We start from the raw sequence: 22,162 nt of genomic DNA on the forward strand, positions 1-22,162 counted from the left end.
AAATGAGGGACTGCTGCAGATATTGCTTCAGGAATGACAGACAGTAAGGTCCCAGGGCTCCTCTGGGTGCTTTCTCTCCTGCTAAGTGGCTGGAATGTCACTATTAGTGCCTTGTTTACAAGTTTCTAGTTGATGTGTTGGATATGAATAAAATCCTAATTTAAAAAATTCTAACATACACAGGGAAGATAACAAAAATGGCCTTCCTCTGTGGAGGGCAGACAGCTTCTACCCAGCATCAAGCTTAGCTTGAGGCAGCCATCTCAGCCCACTTACATAATAAAACTCACCCAGGAAGCATTGACACAACATAGTTAAGAAGGCTCTGCCTTAGACCAACTGAAGCAGAATGCTTTGTTCCAGGCTTAACTGAGTCCTACTAGTTTTTATTAGCTTACAGTGTGTTGTGTAACCAGAGGTCAGGTTACACAGCTAGAGGGCTCCAGTTTGAGGGTGAAATGGTGACAAAAAGGACTATAGTGTGAAGATGCAGTTGTGCAAACTGACAAACTCTACCAAGGAAAAGGGAATAAAGAAGTACCATACATGACAAAGCTCTCCAGCATTTGGAGACATTTCATGATGGAGGCCACAGTTTCCCTTCTTGTTTGCAAGGAAGAAAAGACATGACCCCACCCTTGTTATTTGGAATATTGAACATCTCTGGAACAAGGATTTATGGAATGGACTCAAAGAGGGCCTATTAAAACCAATTGTCATCAGTGCCAGATCTTCTGACATAAATATCAGAAAAGAACTCTCTTTCCACTGAGATTGCAAAGTTCTTATGATGAAAACTGCAGCTGCTAGTGGCACCTGCTTCAGTCTCCTGCTGTGACAGGCAAGCACCAGAGGCTGAGGGCCTTGTCAAGAAAAGAGGCTTCTGGGCCGGGCGGTGGTGGCGCACACCTGTAATCCCAGCACTCGGGAGGCAGAGGCAGGCGGATCTCTGTGAGTTCGAGACCAGCCTGGTCTACAGAGCTAGTTCCAGGACAGGCTCCAAAACCACAGAGAAACCTTGTCTCGAAAAACACAAAAAAAACAAAAAAAAACAAAAAAAAAATAACAAAAAAAAAAAAAAAGAAAAGAGGCTTCTTTGGGCCACACTAGTGGGGCTTTAAAAGCACAACACCAACATCTGCTTGGCTTTGCTAAAGGCCTCATAACAGATGGCATCACAATGTGGAAACAGAAGGAGCCATATGTAATGAAACAGAAAGCCTGGAAGATTCTCCCACCGCTCAGCAACCCTGAGTTAAACTACCACATCCAATAGGTCTCAGTTGTGGTGACTAAATTCTTTTCCATTAATGACTTTGAACCGAATTATCTAAGAACTACAACAACAACAAAAATTCTGTACAGCAGAAGACTAGAGAAGTTATTCTAAATCAAGGAAGCTTTCTGGTCTCAGGATCAGATGCATTACTGTAACCCTATCCACTGAATAAGGACAACCTTTGCTATAAACAATGGGAAGTGAACTGAGAATCTCTCAATGTTCCAAAGTTAATATGTTAAGACTATTTTAAATGGAAGTAAAATTACAGGAGTTGTGTATTTTAATGATATTCCTAATATTAAGAAAAAACTACAGGGTATTCTTTTTCTAATTGATTTAATTTGAGTTAGATTAATGAGACCATTAGTGAACTAACCTCAATCTAACTTCCTAAGAGACTACAACGCAAAGTATAATTTAAGTGAAAAAGTAGTTTTCTACCAAAACTCACTCCAATAAGTTGAGCTTGTTATAAAATGTATTCTAGTAAGGGATTATAAGTAACATTCCTTGAATCAGCATATCAATAATTTTGAAAATCTGAAAGCTTCCACTCATGCCTGCAAGTTCATCTGGGAAGGGGAGGAACCCAGGAGCCTCTCCTCCTTTCTGATAGGCTGCCAATAGGCCTAGTCTTGTACAAACCAGAGTCACCACTGCTGCTACAATCTAGTGTTACAAGGCCCTATAATACTCTGAAGACAACATTCCACATCTCTTCTCCATCTTCCAGGCACCACATTCATTCTGCTCTCTTTTCTGCAATATTTCCTGAGCCTTAGAAGGTGTCTTAGTTAGGGTTTCTTTTGCTGCAATGAAACGCCATAACCAAAAAGCAAGTGGGGGGAGGAAAGGGTTTATTTGGCTTACACTTCCACATTGTAGTCCATTATTAAAGGAAGCCAGGACGTGAACTCAAACAAGGAAGAACATGGAGGCAGCAGCTAATGTAGAGGCCATGGAGAAATGTTGCTTACTGAATTTCTCCTTATGAGTTTCCCAGATGCTTTATATAGGACTAAGGACCTCCAGCCCAGGGATGACACCACCCATAATAGTCTGGACACTCCTCTACCAGTCAGTTATTAAGAAACTGTCCTACAGAGTTGCCTACAGCTCAATATAAGTTAAAAATAGTCATAAAAGAGGTATCTTGCATAGCTGGATAATGTTGGTCCTAAAAGCCCATGTCAAGCAAGCAAAAACTCAAAAACCAAAAATCCTATTCCAGGTATAAAATGCTTTCTTAGGACTTGGTGGTTGAAAGGCCCCAGAAACCCAAAAAGCAACACGGAATGTTTCTATTCCTCTTGGTTGCTCACTAGAACAAAATGATAAGAACTTATTGCTCAAAACATTACATACTTTAGTCACTGGCTAGATAGAAAGCAAACTGGCATTAAATTTGAAGCTTCCTTCCCACTGGCCAGCTCTCATTATGTCAGGAAGGATCATGCAAGTTCCTGAGTGTAATAAGGCATCAGTGTCCTTACCTAGCTATGAACCCTAGAAACCTGATGACCATGTTGTGCCCACTGGTACAATAGTGGCACAAGTGATGTGGTAGTAACCAACTGCTGCTGAATTGGATTTGAGACCTGCTCCACAGAAGGGAATATGTGCCGAATATGACCTCCCAGATTATGGAGAATAAAGAAAAAACATAGCTTGGAAGGTCGTATACATTAAGTGAACGAAACTTATGTGATTTAGATAAATTAACATGGTAAAACTGCAGCTGAACTATTTATGTTTATACCCAAAGATAAATGTTACACTTAGTCGTTAAAAAGTTTCTCTTTATAGTGACAAACAGTGGATACATAGTCTTATGGATATTAAAGATGCTTAGACTAAATTATGATTTAGTGCCCAGTCATAAGCAGGATATTTATACTACTCTTTCTAAGGCTGGGGAAGTATTGTTTATTTTTTACTACATTTATTATTTATTTATTACATATGTGTTCATGTGCATATACCTTGGCACATGTGTGGTGGTCCCAGGATGACTTGTCTACAATGTACATCCCAGGGAACAAATTCAAGTCAACTAGTAGCCAGTAGTTTTAGCATCTCATCAGCCCCTGTTTAAATACAAATATTATGTGTCTTTCTGATCTTTTTTGGTCCTTTATGAATAATTATAATTACAAGTTTGGTATAGAAATCCATGAGCAGGGCTGGAGAGATGGCTCAGAGGTTAAGAGCATTGACTGCTCTTCCAAAGGTCCTGAGTTTAGTTCCCAGCAATCACATGGTGGCTCACAACCATCTGTAATGGGTTCTGGTGCCCTCTTCTGGCCTGTAGGCATACATACAGACAGAATATTGTATACATAATAAATAAATAAATATAAAAAAAGAAATCCATGAGCTTCAGTTATACTTTCTAACACAGAATTAATTCAAATAAAATAGGGTATATTGATTTCTGATTTCATAAACTAATACTTAAACTCTCTTTGTTATGTCAAACTCATTTCACACTAGCCCAGAATGGAATATAACAAAGGTTTATAAACTCTCAGAAAGAATAGTGATCCAAAGTCCTCTGCATGCACAGGGACCTGGAACTGAATCGGGCAGCCAAGGGGAACAGGCATGCTTTTACATCTGCATTTACAGTACATGAGATCACTCACAAAGTGGGCCAGTATCTTAAAGATTATTAGTTGAATGAGTTCCCACAGCATTTTCCCTTTTTGTCTCATGTCAACAGAATATTTAAATGACATATTCTATAGTTCTTTGAAGTGGTTGAAGACTATCTATCTATGAGGAATACAATATCTATGCATCTAAAGAACCTGATTAGTCTAACTGTAAGTATAGCAAACATGGATGACTATTGACCTACAATTCTTAATACCTATGCAGCTTAAAGACTAAAGCTTCATATTAAAATATTAAACAGTCTTTAAACAAATGTGTAGCAAATGAGAACAATGACCTCAAAATGTAAACAATGTGTAAGTATCTTTATCATAGGTAGAAATGTATAGTGTAATGTGATAAATATATTCTAAAATTGTATCAATATACAGAATATCTTAAGTAGAGTTTTAAATTTTTCTAAGTGACCTATGATGGCCACAACTTCTATCTAGTAAATGCATGTCCATCGAAAACCTGAATAGGTGTCAATGGTGTAGTGTACATATTTTAGTTTTCCAAATTCTATGAAGTGGAACACACCTATGAGCCATATTTCATTCCTTTGAGTACCCTTTGGGTTACTTCCTGCATGGAATGGTGTTTGGTTATATAAAGAACAAGTAGGACATCTCCTTAAAATCTCTTTAGCTTGTTGCCATGTAATAGAAAACTCCTTTTTCAATCCTTTGTTATTGACATGTTTTTGTATAAAGTTCTGAGTCCTTTAACACACTTCCAATCAATAATCAATTTCTGCATTACCTTGTGCTAGAGAACCTGGCATACATGTATGGAATTGAATGTGTGTTATGTACATGGAACAAAGCCTTTTCCTGATTATATCTTGAACCTGAATAAATACTAAAGTCAATTTTGTAACATCTGGTATAAATTTAGCAGTTTTTATATGCAAAACAATTTGTTCTGCATGTTGATCAGTAACTATATTGAGAGGGTTTGTAAAATCCTTTAGTACCATGAGAATAGCATATAATTCAGCCTTTTGGGAAGAGCAGGCTTTATTCAACTTAAACTTTGTGATTTGTAGCGTGCCTTTCCTAATGTATTTGTACTAGTATAGAATGTAGAGGCTTCAGCTATTGGTGGGGAATGATCAAATTAGCTTTCTTTATAAGATTAATTTTATTGCTTTTGGGATAGTTGTTATTAATCTTTCCCAAAAAATTAGCACAAGCTCTTTGCCAGAGTTCATTGTCTTCTAATATTTTTTTTTAATTGTATCATTAGTAAAAGGTATTATAATCTTTGTTGGATCTGTTTCTGTTAATTGATGAAGTCTCAATTTTCTTTTTATAATTAATTTAGAGATGTTTCTGTTGTTGGAAGCTGCTAGTTTGTTTCCCAACTGCCTGGCAGCTCAGACCCAAAATAACCCCTCAGAAATTATTAATTACAACACTATTAGCTTAAGTATACTATTAACCTATTAACTATTAACCTATTAGCTTAAGTATATTGCTAGCTTCCTCTTATATCTTAAATTAAACTGTATATTGCCACATGGCTGTGGCTTACCAGCAAAATTTCGTCTAATGTCTGTTTCTGATGGGGCTACATGGCATCTCTTTGACTCCACCTTCTTTCTCCTGGCATTTAGTTTAGCTCTGTTCTGCCCTCCTATAGGCTCAAAGAAGTTTCTTTATTCATTAACCAATAAAAGCAACACATATACAGGACTTCCCACACCATTGTCCCTTTTCTGTTTTAACTTTAATATAGTAAAATTACATATAACAAAACAGGTATCAAGCAAGAATTACAGTTACAATATTTATATTGTAGCTTACCTTTTATCATAACTAAGAAAAACTATAATTATAAGTATCTATTCTTTAACTCCATCAAAGATTCCAGAAGGATATATTACCTGAGTAAACAGGAAGTGAATTGTAAGCAACTTCCACAACTCTATAATTGACAGATACACCTCATTGCCTGGACAGTCACCCAAAGCTCTTCTGTAACATTGGTGAATCCATCTTCAGCTTACAAGCCCATAGTAAGTAGCAGACTTTTGAACAAAGCAGAAAATTTCAAAGATAGTTCTGCAGTTTGTCAGTCACTTTCTTCTCTGTCCTGCAGAATGTCTTGCAGACTCTTTCATGAAGCAGGAATACTGAAGGATTTTCGTACTTTTAGGCAAGTTCAACAGTCATTTATCTGTGGACCCTGCATGTCCAGTTCATATAAGATAACACCAGGGAGTCCAGGCAAGAGCAGTTTCTTGCCCAAATGGCTAATAAACTCCATAAGGAGCCTTTTTGATGCCCATCTTCCTCTTGAAGTAATTGGTGTTGCCAGAAACAGATATGTCTCTTGTCAACAGAACCCGAAAAAGAACCTGTAGACTTTAGAACAGCTGGTAATAGAACAAACTCTCCTGTGTTTGTTGTTTAAAAGAGATCTGGAAAATGAAGAATGGTGACAGATCTAAGAGCTGTTAATAAGGTGATTGAACCAATGGGCCCTCTACAATCTGGAATTCCTTTGCCTCCCCTATTACCCAAAGGATGATCTCTTATAGTTATTCATTTGAAAGATTGTTTCTGCACTACACCTTTACAAGAAAAGGACAGAAAAAAATTTGCCTTCACAGTACCTACTTATAATAATTCTCAGCCTACTAGGAGATATCAATGGGGGGTCCTCCCACAAGAAATGCTCAATAGTCCCACGCTGTGCCAATATTCTGTAAATAAGACATTGACAAGGTACCTCATATAACTGTTGCAGAATTCCATCCATAGTAGAAACAAAACGGTTGTTAAATTCCTGGATGGAGATATTTTCTGCAATTATTTGGGACTTTTGTACAATTTTCAAATTTATTTATTTATTTATCAAATTAACTTACCTCTGTTATAATTTTCAAAAATATTGTCGTAGGTGTAATAATCTTTATTGGCCTTGGCCAGCAGGTGTCGCAGTTGGGGCAGTAAGGCAGGTCCTAGATCAGTACCTGAATCACCTGAGATTTAGAATTACTAACAAATTTAGTTAATTACTTGAGAGCAGCAATCCATTTAAGGTTTGAGTTGAGCAGAATATCTAGGAACCCAGACCTTGCACGCAATTGCAAGTCATAAGGTTACTGGCAGGAAATCAGGCAATGCAGATCCTAACTGGGAATAAAAACTGGAGCAGCCCCTGCTCCTGGAGACAGAGATAGGCCTGATTAGAGTAGGCCTGGCACAAGCCAAAGTAGCCAAGGATGAATTTTGGCAAAAAAAAAAAAAAGCTACTTAGTAGGCAGGACCAAGTTATGCAAGTTGGCCGGTGGGAAATTGCCAAGTAGCCACATCGTGGACCAGTGAAACAGTGCACCAGAGGGGTAGTTCAGCTGCAGAGGGGTAGTTTGATTGTGTGGGGTAGGAAAAAGATGAAGACCTTCTGGGAAGGGCCTGGTAATGGTGTGGACTCAGGCCATGTGGGAGCCAAACTGTTGAGCCAAACTAGTTCCACACAATCCCAGAATGGAGTATAACAAAGGTTTATTTATTAAAGGCTAAGCTCACAGAAAGAGTAGTGAACTGCAGTTCTCTGCATGCGTGGGGAACTGGAACTAAATCAAGCAGCCAAGGGGTCCACACATGCTTTTACTTCTGCATGTATAGTACATGAGACCATGCCCAAAGTGGGCCAGTATCTTAAAGGCTATTGACTGAGGAGTACCCACAGCATCTCTTGATGCTGTTTTCTCTGTAAAGAAAGAATACTCAGAGACAAGACCTATGACTACTTCGAGGAAAACTCAGGTTTAAGAGCAAATGTCATGATTCCTATACACAAGGGTAAATCATGACACATGAATGCCTCAGGTCAAAATAAATATCAGTTGCCCAGCTTACTTGATATTCTATAAAACTCTAGAACATTCAATGGTGTGTAACTTCCCATGAGCATTCTCAGTTACTGATCACTTGATTGCACAATATATTAAATTCATTTCCACTTGAGGGCACTACTTTCTTCAGCAGGTGAGAGAACAAAACTCAGGAATTACATAAGAGTTTACATATAAAAAGGAAGTAATTGGTGCCATGATTGTGGCATATTCCAAATGAATCTCAACACAACTTCTAACAGAGATCCAGCTGACCCACTGTTTTATCCTGCCTTTAGCACACAGCCCTGGTTTAGAGCATGCCTTTAGACTGTGCTTTGGTAACTGATGTTCCTGGGCCATGGAAGTACTACAATAGGTATTTTTCTCTGATATTTTCCTTTCTATGATATGCTCTGTCATTAACCCAAGAGGGGCCCTCAAATTTGAGCTTCAAGACTCAACAATTACTCAACTGTTAGAAACAATGAAATCATTAAATTTGCAGGCCAATGACTAGAACTTGAAAAAAGAGCATTCTAAATGAGGAAACATAGACCCAGAAAGACAAATATGGCATGTACTTACTTATAAGTGAATATTAGCTGTAAAGTAAAAAGTAACCATGCTACAGTCCACAGACCCAGAGAAGGTAGGTAACAAGGAGAGATCAAGGAAAGATCTAGATCACTCATATCTCACTATAAAGGAAGAATATAAGATATTTCCTGGGTGGACTGGAAACAGGTGGGCATGGGGACATAAGGGATCAGGTAGGAGAAGGATGGAGGTGTAGAGAACTAAAAGGGACAACTTGAAAGGGGAGGCATTTGGGGTTAGGCAGAAACCTGATGCAATGGAAACTCCCAGGAGTCTACAGGATGACCCCACCTAAGATTCCACATATCCAAGGGAATATGTGGCTTGGACTGGCATCTCCTGTCACCAGGTAAGACTTCCAATGGAGGGATTGGGACAGAAACCCAGCCACACAACCTTTGACTTCTAGTCTTCCCTGCCTATGGGATGTGCTGGGGTAAGGGTGGCACAGAGATTACGGACGTGGCTAGTCAATGACTGTTCCAGCCTAAGACCCATGTGATGAGATACTGCCAGGGACCTGAGATAGAACCAAACACAACTGGAAAGAAAAAAAGTCAATGTAATAATGCCTAATGATATTCTACTATGCCCATAGATTGGTGCCTAGCCCAATTGTCAACAGAGAGCCTTCATCCAGTAACTGATGGAAACAGATGCAGACTTATAGTCAAACATTAGGCAGACAGAGAATTCTGCTGAAGAGGAGGAGGAAGGATTGTAGGAGCCAGAGGGATCAAAGACACTACAAGAAAACCCAGAGATTCAACTAACCTGACCTCACAGGAACTCACAGAGACTGAGCTGACAACCAGGGAGCTTGCAAAGGACTGACCTAGACCCTCTGTGTATATGTGACAGTTGTATAGCTTAGTCTTCTTGTGGGACTCTAAACAGTGGGAGAAGGGGCTGTCACTAATAATTTCTCTGGCTTTTGCGAACTTATTCTCATACTGGGTTGCTTTGTCCAGCCTTAGATACAAGGGGACTGTTTAATCTTGTAACTTGATATGCCATGGGAAGCCTACCCTTTTCTAAACAGAAGTGGAGGAGGTGAAGACTGGGAGGTAAAAGAGGGGAGATGGTAAGGAGGGACTGGGAGGAGAGGAGGAAGGGGAAACTGTGGTCAGTTTTTAAATAATTAAAAAAAACAAGCAGTGGAAAAATCATCAAAAAATATTTGGGCTCTGTTTTTCCTCTAAAGAAGAGAACAAATGAGGGGTGCTGAGGACATTCCTGGGCCAAAGCTTATTCCTGACAAGGATGCTTGGGTACTGGAGGAGGCTTGAACACAAAGGCAGTACAGAGGCAACTGATATCTCATGTGTTGCTTACTTTTGTGGTTTCATTATTAATTACTTTTACTGCTTCAACATCTGTTCCTTGCCAGGTATTAATTATTCTGTGATGGGCTGGAGACACAGGGAGGAAGCCAAGTCCAGCCCTACACAGGATTCACTCACAAGATGGCAGCACTTCTCTCTCCTAAACAATGAGACAAGGACACTGCTGGGACAGCAATGACAAAGAACTCTCCAAAGGAAGCCAAAGAGGGGGCAGCAGTCCATCCTGCAGTGAAGTCGGATAAGGGAAGGACAAAAACTTTTGACATGGAGATCACTTTCACAGCTGCCCTTTCAGCTGGATTGCTGGGTTTGATGGACACCCCCTACAGGCTGCCCGTAGGATTATTTTCTAACAGTGTTTGTGAAATTATAATATTATTACATTACACCCCCCATTCTCTTTCCTTGCCACAACCCTTCCCATGCAGGCCATTTTGTTCTTCAAATTCATGGCCTCTTTTTTTTAATTGTTGTTTTATACTTTATACACACACACACACATATACACACACACACACACATGCACACACACATATTCCTAAATATATAAACACAACTTGCTCAGTCAGTCTGTTACCTATGTGTGTATAATTTCAGAGCTGAACACTTGTTATTGGACAGTCAATTGGAGGCTATTCCCTGGGGAAGACAATTACCCCTACTCTCAGCATTCCCCAGTTGTTCATAGTTTTTTCATTTAGGTTTAAGATATCAGCAGCAACAATGGATATGATAAGATAGAAGGGGCAATGCTACTACTTTTATATGATGGCACATTCCTTTAATCCTAGCACTATCTCTGAGTTTGATACCTCTGAGTTTGATATCTCTGAGTGTGAGGTCTACATAGAGAGTTCAAGACCAAGACTACACAGTGAGACACTGTCTCAAAAGAAAAAAGGAAAAAAAAAAAAGAGGTCAAGTCTGCAAGGGCTTGTTCAGCTCCCAACCAAGCAACTGTAACATGCTTCTGAAAGCATTGAAAGCATTCAAGGTAAAGCATTTAGCTTAGACATTCCCGTGGCTGCTTCATCCATATAGATGGCTACATGCAGCAGCCTCAGTTGACATGACAACCCTTATTCTTTCCCAGCCTTAGAATTCAGCCTTGTAGTAACCAACCTTAGTCTTCATGTGTTCCTACTCAGACCATACCAAAGAATGATGTCTTTTTTATATAATTTATTTTATAAGTAAAAAGAAAACATTGAGTGCATCCTTCAGTAACCCCCAGTCCACTTATCAAAGAGCTCTGGGAAGAAGGTATGTGGGGATCCACAGCATTAACACACATTGAAAAACTATTCCCGAGAGGAGGGCTTTCTTTCGATAGGTTCTTCTTTTGGGGGTAAGTTCAATGCTAGAAAAACAGCCAAGGAAAAAGAAACCTCTTAAAGGAATATGCCACAGAAAATACAATCCAATCATTACAGATTTTAAAAGAATTCTTGAACAACATATCTGTTTCTAAGCGTTCTTACTTAGTATAGTTTGGCCTGAGGAAAGCTTTCCTATTTTTCAGTTAATCCAAAAACAGCTTTCTGAAATGACACATGATCACTTGAGTGCTGCCTGTGGCCTGAGCTGAGACACTTACCAGTTATAAATATTCATGGAGTAACTGCCCTGTACTTTGCCCTTTTAACATGTTGGTCATGATAAGGAAGGTGTTTGGCAGACACTTAATTGTACTTCATTAATTTAACCATTTCCCCAGTACTAGTATCTTATTAATAAACCTTTACATCATAACAATTTTCTTCCTTTCAAATTTTATAATTCTAACCACTGTCTAGAGTACTAAGCTTCTTGTTTAATTGAAATATTACTCAGACCTTGAAGCAATCACATAGATGACCATATCTATATGCCTTCTTAATGATTTTCTGTTTAGGATTTCACATATTTGTTAAAAAGTCTTCAGACAATCATGAAGAATCAGTTACAGAGCTTCAATATGCAAGGAAGAGGTGTTTTTCTCAAATGTCAGCAATGACAAACCCAAGTTTTAGGAAGGGCAATACTTGTTGAGGGTTGGTGCAGATGGTGGCCCTCTAGTTTTGACTGGCAAAACAGTTCTTATCATCTAATAGAAGTTAAGGTAAGTTCCTTTCAGAATCTGAGACACCCATTGGAGTTACTCTAGAGGCAAAACTAAACTATTTCGAAACATGCACTCTGTTGATCACAATTTCTTTGGCATAGTTATAATTGCTTCTTAATTTAAAATCAGATTAGCAGTTTCTATAAATTTGGAATTACAGACAAATAAACAGACTGACAGAATAAAGTGCACACAGAAGAGGCCACTAAACAAACCCACCTGAATGACCACGAACTTCCCTTTCAGGGGAAAAGGGTTAAGTGCCTGTTGAAGAATCTGAAACCACAAAAGCAGAATCCAGAGAAAACTGTCCTTTTTCTATGTAGCTCCTGACCTTCAGTTATTTTCTGTCCCAGCCTTGTTAGCCAAGTCTCCACAATTTAAACATCTTTAGCACTAAAGCCGTCATGTATTTACATGAGCAGGTGCTGACCCATCTAGTATAAAGGCTTTTCTACAGTCTTGTAAATTTTATACTTCTCAAACCAGAATTTAGCTTCTTCTAAATGTGAATGCCATCTGGTTATATCCATCACACCTGTGCCCCTGACACTCTCCCTAGCACACACTGTAGGACTGGAAATCAGTTTGTCAGATAATTTTATTAATTTTTATAATTTTATTAATTTTTGCTGTGGGGGAAGAGAGGAGGATTAAAAGAGACCAATTCAAGAGACTTGGCTTTTCTTTCACCACTGCAGAAACTGGTCCTGACCCCTGTATCTCCGTCCTGAAGCCAGACTTGGGGATGCTGGTCTCCTGACACATCTCCCACTGTAGAGAATATCAGAATGATGACCTGAAGGAAGCTTCAGAAAAACCAACTTACTCATTCTCTCTGGATCACTCTGAGGTTGGGAGAAAGTTAATCCTACTAGGGAAATCATATTTGTCTTGCCTCTCCATTTAAAGGTCATGGTCAGAAATACATATTTATGAGCACATGTTGCTCAAGCTCTCTAATCTCCATTGCCACATCTGATGGCTCAGGATGAAGATTCCATGGTTAGGTTTCCTGAGCCATTAGTGCTGGATCTGGAAAGTTCGAAGCAAAGACAGACCGGTGGCCTTGTCCTCAGTCAGACTACCTTTGGACATATTATTTCAAATTAAGAGCAGAGTTAGAACCTTCATCAACAGAAACTCCTATAACCAACTGATTATAATTACCTCTAATGCTTTCTAAGACTTCTTCATACCCTCCATACCTACAAAATGCTCCACCCTGGTTTACCAGTTCCTTCATTGTGTCTTATTAACCTCTCTGTATAACTGGGAGAGTGACCCAGGGACTTTATCCTCTGAAATCTGACAGTCATTCCAAAGTTAGTTGCTTTCCAGGGATTGGCTAGGCTACCTGTCTCACTACAGTAAGACCTTGTGCATCCATTATCTGCTTGCTTATGATTAATGGGTGAATGACTCCTCCTGATTTGGCAGAGTTTATTCTAGAACTGTGTAGCTGACTCACAACTTCCTGAGCCCACTCTTTCCCTTTCATGCAACAGATATATGTTCTAAACAGGTATCTACAGACTGGAGAGCAGAATGCACATGTCAACTCTGAGACTCACAATTAGAACACAGATGTCCCAAGAGTACCAGTCACAATTCTTCAGTAAATAAGGAGGAGAATTTTCAAAACTAACTAGAGTTGCCAGGGGGAAACATCGATATAAGCTCAGATCCCAAGACTGCGTGGGGGTGAGAATGTGGGAGAGACAAGATCAATAGCTTTTCTCAAAAAGAAATGAAGTCTACACTTCTCTTACGACAACCTACAGTATGTTCTTCCAATCATATATAACAAGATTACAGCTTTCCTAATTTTCAGATGCTTCATAATTAAATTTCTACTCTTGAAATGATAAGGTCTTTTCTCTGCTTCAGAACTTTTTTTTTTTAAATTGGGAGCAGTTGAATATTTTCATGACCAAAACTTTAAAAGCCTGAGTTATTACAAAAGCATAAGAAAAAATGATTATATTTGAGTTGGGGGAAACTCTTCTCCACTGTTGAAATACCACAAGTCCCTGAGCTATTATAAATAATTCTAAAATAAATTTGCAAAGAGAGAACTTGAGTTTATCTCAGACTAGACTTTTGCATTTCATTTAAGAACTACATGTGCATTATCATTAAAACTGTGGCCATAAGAATTTTGACTGAACACTAAATATGTTGCTGTGACAACATAATTTTTCATACTTTTTAAGGTTGAAATAATCTTTTATAGAAATTTTACATCAAGTGACATCTTTTTATCTTAATAATTTGTTTCATTTACTACCATAATATATCTTGTATGTTGTCATAAGAAAATCAGTTTGCTTTTATAAACTCATTATCTATAATTTTACCACATCTATGTTGCCCTCATACCTTCTTATAATCCAGTAAAATTGATTTGAACCATGATTAAGGGTAGATTAGTCAGAACTGGGAAGGATTTTTGTCCTTTAAATTCATACTTACTTGTTAAGTCATCAGTATCCACCTCACATAAAAAAGACAACTAAGACAGTGGGCTGCTGTATAATTTTGATTTGCTTATCTGACTCTTGAAGAAAATAACATGTAACACATAAACATCTAAGATCAGAATGATGTGCTAATACATGCTAATAATATTATTTATTATTTATACCAATGCTTCTGTTGCAAATAGCAGACAATTCTACCTAGCTTATATAATAATGGTGCTACACTGTTTCCAGAGACCTAAAGTAGGACAGATTTTAAGGTTGGTTTGTGCTGTAGTTTTAGTGCCCACTGAGAAGCCAGTATCTGCCTTCACTGTCTTTCATTATTTTTGCTTTATTTTAAGACTGTCATTACCTATATTAAATGTTCCTTTTCACCCCAGACCTGGATCATATAAAATCCTTAGGGCTTACTTCCTCGTGGTCCTCTCGGGAGACTGGCTGTTACAACTGTGCTTGGCTCTGTGTTCCCATAAGTATGACTAAAGTCATAGTAGTATAATACAACAAACTACCTGTCTCAGTTATGGTCTCTATTGCTGTAAAGAGACACCATGATCATGGCAACTCTTATAAAGATAACATTTATTTGGGGCAGCTTACAGTTTAAAGGTTCAGTCCATTATCATCATGGAGGGGAGCAAGGCAGCACCCAGACAGACATGGTGCTGCAGAAGGAGCTGGGTGTTCTTACCTCTTGACCCACAGGCCAGGAAGTGGTCTGAGACACTGGACAAGGCTTGAGCATAGATATGAGACCTCAAAGCCCACCCCCATAGTGAAACACTTCCTCCAACAAGGCCACATGTACTCTAACAAAGCCACACCTCCTAATAGTGCCACTCCCTATGAGCTTATGGATGCCAATTCATTTAAACTACCATAATAATAAAGTGTTTGCTGTCAGGAGCTGATGAATACAGAGTGTGGGAATGAAGAGGGCTTGGTTGTTCATTGCCATGTTTATTTCAAGTATCCTGGGCCAGGCTGGCTCCTAACTTCTAATGGGGAGAACATAAAATAATAAGCAGCTAAGAGTATTTTTTTAAAAAATTAAAAAGAAAGAAACACTGTGTCCTTGAAAACAGCTAAAAGGTCAACCGTTTCCAACAGAGGTTACTGCTGTACCTCCTACAGTATAAAATGCCCGGGTGGTTCACTTCTATTGCCAAAAATGTTGCTATAGAAACAGTTTGGATAGCTTTCTGTGCTGCTCCGGATGGGTCCATACGGCATTGTTCTTGATTCCCCCACGTAACTTAAAGGGAAACTTACACAATGTCCGCAGCCTTTGATGTCCCGCAAATGAAGGAGGAGGATGTCCTCAAATTCCTCGCTGCAGGCACCCACTTGGGTGGCACCAACCTCGACTTCAGATGGAGCAGCACATCTACAAATGGAAAAGCGACGGCATCCACATCATCAATCTGAAGAAGCCCTGGGAGAAGCTGTTGCTTGCAGCTCGGGCTATTGTTTCCATTGAGAACCCTGCTGATATCAGCGTCATCTCCTCCAGGAGCACTGGGCAGAGAGCTGCGCTGAAGTTTGCTGCCCCCAGTGGAGCCATTCCGATTGTTGGCCGTTTCACCACAGGGACCTTTACTAACCAGATCCAGGCAGCCTTCAGGGAGCCACGGCTTCTGGTGGTGACCAATCGCAGGGCTGACCACCAGGCCCTCACAGGCATCTTACGTGAGCCTGCCCACCATTGCTCTGTGTAACACAGACTCACCTCTGCGCTACGTGGACATCACGATTCCACGCAACAACAAGGGAGCTCACTCAGTGGGACTGACGTGGTGGATGCTGGCCAGGGAAGTATTCCGCGTGCGTAGCACTATCTCCCATGAGCACTCATGGGAGGTTATGCCTGGTCTTTACTTCTACAGAGACCCAGAGGAGACTAAGAAGGAAGAACATGCTGCTGCTGAGAAGGCTGTGACCAAGGAGGAATTTCAGGGCGAAGGGACCACGCCAGCTCCTGAGTTCACTGGTGCTCACCCAGAGTGGGGCAGACTGTCTGAGGGTGTGCAGGTGACCTCCATACCCATTCAGCAGTTCCCTACCGAAGGCTGCCCAGTCAGTCACTGAGGACTAGTCAGCAGCTCCCACAGTGCAGGTCACTGAGTGGGCTGGAGCCACCACTGAGTGGTCCTCAGCTCCTCTGCAGACACCTGAGCAAAGGAATAAAAGTGGAAGAAAATAAAGTTCCTACAAGCTGAAAAAAGAAGAAAGAAAGAAAGAAAGAAAGAAAGAAAGAAAGAAAGAAAGAAAGAAAGAAGGCAGTTTGTATCCTGAATGATGGTTAAGGCATTTGCTGTATGTTGGCATCCGTCGAGATCTGTCACAAACATCTGACACAACAGTTTATAACCTTAGCTCAGGTTCTCTGTGCTCTGTGAATGTGACCATCAGTGGTATTCTTCTTAGACTATCTGCAGTTTAGAATCATTTTGCTGCAATTTGACTGTGTACCGCGAACAAATGGCTTAGGTACCTATTTAAGACATATCAAAGAACTGGTTCCAATTTCTCCCTGTATCCCTCTGTGGCCATTTGTTCCAGGGCCCTTTCTGGCTGGCACACCTCTGGGTCCTCCCAGATGACGCCTAGCCCAAGGAGCTGGGCTGCTCTTCCCCATATAATACAAACATTTTGGTTGCCCTCTCTTTTTACCTTTGGGTCTCCGGGCTGCTGCACGGGGTTCCCTCTCTCCCCTCTCCTTCCCTGACCCCCATCCCCACAAGGCTCAGGGTTGCGTCCACTCTGGACTCTCCCAGGTGTCCCTGCCTTTAGCCATGCTGTCCCGCATGTCTATAATAAACTCTCTCCTCCACCATACCTAGTCGCAATTGTGTTCTTTTCCTCTTCCTTCTTATTTCCTTTTCCATTCAGGAGCCACCAGCCAGTGGGGTTGTAAGGAGGGGGTGTAATCTTTATAAAGTGGGGGCAGCTAGTGAGAGGAAGTTAGATCATTGGAGGCATATCCATCCCCCTAATGTCTTCCTTTTCTTGCTTCCTGGTCACCACAGAGTGAGAAGGGTGCTCCTAATGTCCCTGTCATAATGCACTGTCTCAGCACAAATCTAGAGAAACAGAAACAGCTAGCAATAGACTGAGATCGCTCACACAGTGAGTTAAAATAGACCTTTCTACTCTCTCTGCTGATGCAATACTTGCCAGCTGTTCTTTAGACTGTGCTTGCTGCTGTGGCTTGAATGTGAGCTGTCTCCCAGAGGTGCACACGTTTGAACACTTCAGCCAGCTGTACTGTTTGTAAAGGTTGTGCAACCTTTCTGAGAGAGAGCCTTGCTGCAGAAACTGAGTTGCTGGGAGCAGACCTTGAGATTCATAGTCCAGCCCCACATCCTTTTGACGTCCTGTGTGCAGATGTTAACCAGCCTCCAGCTCCCAACATGTACCTTCTTCAACCATTACGATGTTTCCCACCATGACGCACCATAGTCCCCTGAAACTACACACTCAACAAGCCTTTTCTCCATTAAGCTGCTCTTGTTGATGTATTTTATCATTACATGAAAAAACAAATCAAATACTTACTATATATTTATAAGTTAATAAAATTACTATATAGTTAATAAACATTAAAACATAACAGCTCACATCACAGATCTCCATACAAAACAGTCAAAGTGCTGCTTACTGTTTCCCAAAACAAACAAATATTGTCTCCTCGAGTATTTACTAAATCTAAATATAATCCTTTCAATTGTTAGTATTAAAAAGAAATTAGGACACAAAGGTTTCAATGGAGGCAGGCGACAGAGAATGTTGGATAGTGCTGGTCTCTCCCAGGCTGATCGCAATGACTCACCCTTGCAGTCCTCAAGCCAGTTAAACACTTCCTACACCTTCTGAATTTTCCAGCTTTTTTGCATCGACTGAAGCCACAATGACTGCACCTTCACAACTACTTAGTGACATCAAATACAGAATGCACATGACCTAAAGCATTGTTGCTTTTACCATGAGTTGGAAGGCAAGGGCTCTCTGACAACATACAGCTTCAGGAACAGTGTCAATCATAAGACCAAATGTTGGGTCTGTAGAAAAAATGAGTTTGTCTGCATTGCTAATGTCATAGTCTACATTTCACTGTTTTTAACTAAGAATATTTTAAAGTGAGATGCACTGTATAACCATGCCTTGAAGTGTAGTTTATTGGTTACTTTGATTAAAGTAAACTGAATAAAAGATGTGATTAATTTCTGCTCAAATCTTTCTTGAAGAGAGACTCTTAAAGAATTGCTTGGATCAGAACTAACGCTCTTTTAAAACTTGTAGCAAATGCTGTCTGACCTACATTTAATAAAGTAATGAAAAACAGGAAGAGAGAGGGAAACAAAAGGAACAGAGGAGAAAGAGACTATATCACCGTGACACTTGATCATGAACGCCTCCTTTCATGTCTTCTGCTACCACTTTGAAGAGGTCTCTGGAGGAGCAAAGAGCCACTTCTGAGGCCGAGTGATGGGACAATGCAGGCATCTGTCATGATATTTCCTTGAGTAATGTCCTGTAACCTGCAAAGCCACTTTTGTTCCTGTTCACTTCCAAATGCTTAATGAGCCTGCAAAATAAACCATCAAAAGGAATGTATTCTTAGGAGGAGTTTAATAACATAGCTGTCACAAAAAAATTTAAAAAACCCAGAGTTTAAATCAATAAAAAAGTGTTGTCGTATAAACTTATTTATGTATGACTTACCTACAATCAGATGTACCCATTCTAAAGATGCAGTTTCAAGGAATTTCATACATAGCACACACCAATGTCAGTCAGGATGTAGAACATCCTCTGACTTCAAAAATGCTCTGCTCTGTCAATTCCGCGGGACGATGTTGTTAAGTAATGTGTTTTTGAGTCTCCTCATTTGCCATAAACAGCAGATAGGTCTCTTCAGTCTTCACACACAGTCAGGTACTGCTTTCCTAGGCTATAATTGCCTTAGACTAGGTCCTAATGAGAGTCTGTTGCCACGGAGCATCCAATCCAGGCCAGCATTTGAAATGTGACATCCCCAGGCGTGAGTCGAAAGGGGTGTTTTAATCTGCCTGGCATATTCTGAAGCTCTAAAGGTCTCCTGCTAAGGCTAAAGGGTAGATAATTAGCACAGAGGAGAGATCAGGAAAAGAAGAAACAAAATAGAGAGACATAAACATTACTAAAAATCTTATCACTTTTGTTCATTTGCATAAAATTATATATGCATGTGTACACTTAAATACAGGTTGAATATGCAATTTAAAACATAAAATTATAACACCCCAATGCTCACAAATTTTTTGTAAAGCCTTACTGAATGTTTTTAAAAACAAGTTTTATTTCATATTGAATATTTTTCATCTACCTTAAAAATACAAACAAATTAAAGACCCCCACATTATTGACTGATGGAAATGGGGATGAGGTTTGGAGTGAAAAGTGCTTTCCAATGTAAAGCTAGCATTTTCTTCCAAAGCGTGTGGCCCTGCTGCCTCTCCGCAGATCAATAGCAGACGCCACAGGGGCTTCCCTGACACAGCTTTCTAGGACACAGAGAGAACTGGAAAAGTCAGACACCAGACACCGATTGAAGTCCTGATTCTAAGCCTGTGCATCTCTGTCGGGTAGAATCTGTGACAACATTTCCAAATCATCAGGATCCTATGGCCAGCCCATCTCAAGGCAGCGTCAGCAAAGTCTTGTGCTATTTGTCCTTCCAGGTTTTCCTAGGGTGGACAAATACACCACATGAACAAGAGGAGGGGATGAAAGTAAGAAGTAACGGGAGAGGGAACACATTTGGAACTGGATCGTTTTGTACTGGATATGGGCTAGTAATGAAACATCAATGTGAAAAAATCCCTTGTGATTTTGACAGTGCTTTCTTATCAAAATGTAAAACCTTATATACATTACACAATAAAAATTTGAATGAAGATTTGTTTTAAACATGACAACATTAAAGATCTTGGAAAAAATAATAAAGGAAAAGTGTCATACTTAGTCACTTTTAAAAATAGTAAAGTAATATATATTTATATATACAATAAATTATATATGATGTTTCATATGGCGAGTTTCCATTTAAAATTATAAAAATATAATTATAGCATATTTTATAACATACATATTTATGTCACAATTAGGTCACACTAAAGTAATACTTTTTACACTCTCTAGTGTTGGCTATTGGAGTAGTTCCAATTTTTGGTTATTTAAACATTGTGATGAATACAATCAAATGTATTTCCTTATAAAAATATATTTCCCCATGTATTTTATGTGGACAATTACTGAATTTGAATGTAAAAACATTATGCCTTCTGTGAATTTTTAATTTGTTTTATAAAATATAATAATCTCTATTGTTCAATATTGGAAATGTGTCAATATCTTCACAAATATTTTCAATTTTTAGACCATTATTTCCTTAGAAAGCAACCAGATACAGGTGAAATAGTTTGGTTTATGTTACTGCAGTATTTTTCTCATCACCCAAAAATTGGTCATAATTCAAGTGTTCAAAAATGGAAAAACAGTTAAACAGCTTTGTTATTCAATAAGCATACATAAAACATCATTAAAATGAGTTCTAAAACATGTTAATAGCAGTCCAAAGGTCAGGATATGGCATACATAATCCAAGTTGTATGTATATTCATATTTATATATGTGTTTAGTTGTGTGTTTATAGAAAAGGGCAAGGAAGAAGCATATCAAATGTGTGCACCCCCTTCTATATTCCAACACCCTCCCTCTACTAAGAGTCCCTCACCCATGACAATGGCCCCTTTCCTGGATTTCTGTCTTCTGCAACTACTCCAAATTCAATATACAAATATAATAATTCAACATTAGTGTTCACATACTAGTGAGAGAGCATGAAGTAGAAACTTCCTACCATGTCTCACTGAATGACACAGTAGAATGTTTTCCATACATTTACTTCCCAATTTCACTTTTCTTTACACCTGAATAAAATTCCATTGTGTATATATGCCACATTTTTATTACATAATTTTAATTCTGATATGCTACTTCCTAATCTTTTTCTATAAACACGTGTGTGCATAAATTTATAGTTTGGGTCATTTCATACATATAATTTGGGGCTTGAACTTTTCTTAGTAGTATGCCATATTATGAAGTTGTATATTGCCAAATAAAAATACCAATGTCAAGTGTGGGCTATTTCTCCTCAAGTTGTTGATTGGAATTTCCAAGAGACACAAAAGAAATAAATCATGCCTGTATATCATTTTAAGGAATAAATAGTATAATAAAAAACAGCATATAATTTTTTGAAAAGCTAATGTGTAGAATGCTTATCCCAAAGGAGATTACTTCAAAACTCAAAACAGTGCAGGCTATTGCTGGTGCTCTTGGTTGTCCCCGATAACTCAATAGTAAGACCCTGTTGCTGGACTCATAGGACACAGAAAGATCAAGCATGTAATGAACCTGTAAGTTCTTCCTGCTGGCTCACTTTCATAACATCAAAAGGAGTTATGCTGGCTGTGGAAGGAGAAAAATCATCTACAGCTCTACCCAGTTGTGAACCTTGCAAACTCCAATAATGACGGGTGTGGCAAGACATGCCCATAGGTCAAATAGTGTCCATTCATTTTCTGATGTGATTGAAGGCCCGCTGGACAGCAGGAAACTTGCTCCTGGTGCTATAAATCTGGCTGAGACCATGAGGTGGAGGAACCCATGGACCCAAGGGTGAACTTACTACTAAATGGACATGCTACCAAACTGCCTTCTAAATTTGTCTTTGTACTCACAAATCATCACAGCTCTCAGTCCACAGCAGAGAACCACGTTTGTACAGTGAAT

At 39.3% G+C, this 22,162-nt stretch overlaps 1 pseudogene; it reads left to right on the plus strand.

Moving 5' to 3' along the window:
• Positions 1-15,595: 15,595 nt before the first annotated feature.
• On the plus strand, positions 15,596-16,523 carry LOC121455694 (annotated as a pseudogene).
• The last annotated feature ends 5,639 nt before the right edge of the window (positions 16,524-22,162 follow it).

This window comes from Microtus oregoni, unplaced genomic scaffold, assembly GCF_018167655.1.
Source record: "Microtus oregoni isolate MIOR12 unplaced genomic scaffold, Mior012 000014F_ref0000157, whole genome shotgun sequence".
Lineage (NCBI taxonomy): Eukaryota > Metazoa > Chordata > Mammalia > Rodentia > Cricetidae > Microtus > Microtus oregoni.